Raw genomic sequence first — 3,686 nt, 5'->3', positions numbered from 1 at the left:
TTTCCTGCATCATTATCCTTAACTTTGTATATGTGATGACTCAATTCGATAACTATATCATCCACATAGACAACTTAGTCATGCCCAAAGCATTTTAAATATATATTTTTTGTCGGTATATATATTAAACCTTATTAATATTTTTTTTCTCTATAAGCATGTATTAAATGCCAATTAATAATTTTAATTTTTCCTCTTTAAGTTTATATTAAATGTTAATTAATAACTTATAAATTCATAATTTTTTTGTATTTAAGTATATATATTAAACCTTAATTAATAAATTTTTTCGTCATTAAGCATATATTAAATGTCAATTGATAATTTTAATCTTTTCCTCTTTAATTTTATATTAAATGTTAATTAATATTTTTAGTATACATAAATTATTTTTCTTATTTAAACCTCAATCTTAATAATTCATATTCAAATTAACCTTCAATCATGACTACCCTTATTCATTTTTTTCTATGTTTTTCCTGCATCATTATCCTTAACTTTGTTTATACAATGGCTCAATTTGATAACTATATCATTCACATGGACAAATTAGCCATGCCGAAAGCATTTTCCACCCACCAAACTTGGTATTTGTCTACTCTTTCCTCTATATAAACCGATTTACACTTATACCAATGCCATGAATGGTTTTACTGCAAATTTGTCACATCAGGAATTTGAAGCTCTTAAAACCTCCTAAGGTTACGTTTCTTCCACACCAGATCCGCCAACCAAGCTTGACACAACACACTCACCAGAATTCCTTGGCCTTAATCCCAACACAGGAGCTTGGCCTGCTGCAAAATTTGGTGAAGATGTCATTGTTGGTTTTGTGGACACTAGAGTATGGCCAGAAAGTGAAAGCTTTAATGATGAAGGGATGCATGATAAGCTTCCTACAAAATGGTATGGCAATTGTGAAAGTAGTATCAAATGTAACAAGAAACTTATTGGAGCTCAATTCTTTAACAAAGGGTTGCTTGCCCAGAAATCCAAATTGGCCACAATTGTGAACTCAACTAGGGACACGGGGGGTCATGGAACTCACACATCTTCCACCGTAGTTGGAAGAAAAGTTGATAATGCATCACTTTTTGGAAATGCCAATGGATCAGTGAAAGGAGTTGCTTCAAGGGCAAGATTAGCCATATACAAGGTCATGTTGGGTGATGCGATTTACCCATCTGATGTAATAGCTGCAGTTGATACTGCAATATCAGATGGAGTTGATATTCTTTCCTTTTCATTTGGCTTTAATTCTTTTTCTTTGTTCGATGACCCTATTGCTATAACAACATTTGAAGCCATGGATAGAGGCATTTTTGTGTCCACGTCGGCAGGGAATTCAGGACCTTCTCGTGAAAGTCTACACAATGGAATACCATGGGTCATAAACGTGGCTGCTAGCACTTTGGATCGTCAAATTCAAGCGTCTCTTACCCTTGGCAACAATGTCAAACTATTTGGTTTATCAACCTATCTAATAGGAAAATTCTCAACACACCAAGTTCCTATTGTTTTTTTAGGCTCATGTGACAATTTAACGGAACTGGTCAATGCACATAATAAGATTGTGGTGTGTGAGGTTATGGGTGCAAATCTTCGTAGCCTTGTGTCTAATATAAAGACTACAAATGTTTCAGCATCAGTGTTAGTTTCAGGTGTCACTGATATTTCAATTATTAATGACCCTAGTCTTGTAGGCATCATTATAAACCCAAGAAATGGAGAAATTCTCACATCATACATCAAGAGTAACTTTGATGCAAAAGAAAACATGTCTTTTACGATAACATCATTAGGTATCAAACCTGCTCCGAGAGTGGATGTTTACAGTTCTAGAGGGTTGTCAATTAGTTGCCCATTTGTGTTGAAACCGGACATCACTGCTCCTGGTACATCAATCTTAGCTGCATGGCCTCAAAATCTCCCAGTTGCATATTCTGGATCACGACCCCTTTATAGTAACTTCAATCTTTTAACTGGAACATCCATGGCGTGCCCTCATGTGGCAGGTGTGGCAGCGTTGTTAAAAGGAACACATCCTGATTGGAGCCCTGCAACTATTAGGTCAGCCATAATGACAACATCAGATATACTCGACAATAATAAGGAACCCATTAAAGACATTGCAATGGGAGGCAAACCAGCCTCTCCTTTAGCCATGGGAGCTGGTCATATAAACCCCAACAAAGCCCTAGAACCTGGACTTGTTTACGACGTGGGAGTTCATGATTATGTCAATCTTCTCTGCACTATGAACTTGACTAAACAGGAGATCACAACCATCACAAGACCCTCTTCCTTTAATTGTTCCAAACCTTCCTTGGATCTTAACTACCCTTCTTTCATTGCTTTGTTTAGTAAAAGTGGTTCTTTTAACGAGTCAATAGGAACTTGGGAATTTTTTAGAACAGTAATTAACGTCGGGGATGGACAAACAATCTACACTGCTAGCATTACACCAATCAAAGGGTTCAATGTTAGCCTCATCCCAAGCAAGTTAGTGTTCAAGGAGAAGAATGAGAAGGTAAGTTTCAATTTAAGGATTGAAGGTCCAAAGATGGAGGGTTTCGGATATGTCACTTGGACTAACAGGAAACATGTGGTGAGGAGTCCGATTGTGGTCACCTATCAATCATCTCCATATTAATTTTCATATACATGATTTTTGTAATTGAGAAATACTTCCATATGCTTAAAGTAAAAAAGATATAACAACCAAGAAATGTTTTTTATAATCCATCATCATTCCTAGTAATCTTAATTTCGTTTGAAAATTTTGACAACAATCTACTTTAAATCGCAATTTTGCATAAAACTTGATGTTGTTTCCTTGTGCTAAGCAAGCTACTTATGTTTTCTTTTCATAGTTACTTTCTTTGCGCTGAGTTCTATTGCATTGACGTTCGTTAATGTTTCCTCTTTTGTTTCCATATAGCGTGCCTTGAAGTTTTTTAATACAAGATTTTTGCACGATTCATTGATTTTATTTTTTTTTTCGTTTCTTATTGTCTTGCTTTCTTTTAGATCTTTGTTCTACATATTTCTTTTATTACTAGCCTTATGCTCACTCAGAACAATGTTGTATTGGGAAAAAATGCATCATCAATAAAGAATATTACTGTATTTACCCCAAAGAATCACCATGTTAACAGATAAATAAAATAAACAAATGGATACATACAAATATAAAATGGAAACTCCAAATACGAAGAAAAACCACCAAAAAATAATCACTGTATGCAAATTTTACAACACACAAAATATCCTCCTATACCTTTTGACCCCAAGTACACTTACAATCTCTAGAGTAAGAATTTAACTACACTTCACATTATCTTATTATAAGAGTATAAAAAAAGTCAAACACTAATTCAAAATATCTTGGTCTTGGGACAAAAAATAATATGAGTTTAGATCCTATTATATAGCTCCAAGAGCCATGGAGAAATTGAAAAGACAATACTGATGCAACAAAGCCATACATGTTGGCGAAAAGATGTGACTGGGAAGGTCTCATGAAACACCAGAATGCAGGATCCGGGAGTTCCAATGGTAAAGCATCTAAACATGTTCTCCTCGCAGGAATGCAATTGGAATGCAGATCCAGAAGTGTTTGTTCTTTCTTCACCAGACTGCGTGGTCCGAAAGTGTTGTCATTGGATTGAAAAATTCGATTTGTT

General features: G+C 35.0%; 1 pseudogene; it reads left to right on the top strand.

Moving 5' to 3' along the window:
* Nucleotides 1-444: 444 nt before the first annotated feature.
* LOC114165632 lies at nt 445-2,653 on the top strand (annotated as a pseudogene).
* Nucleotides 2,654-3,686: the final 1,033 nt, after the last annotated feature.

This window comes from Vigna unguiculata, chromosome 10 (assembly GCF_004118075.2).
Source record: "Vigna unguiculata cultivar IT97K-499-35 chromosome 10, ASM411807v1, whole genome shotgun sequence".
In the NCBI taxonomy this organism is placed as follows: domain Eukaryota; kingdom Viridiplantae; phylum Streptophyta; class Magnoliopsida; order Fabales; family Fabaceae; genus Vigna; species Vigna unguiculata.
The sequence above is the reverse complement of the archived record's forward strand: the minus strand, read 5'-3'. Positions and strand labels throughout refer to the sequence as shown.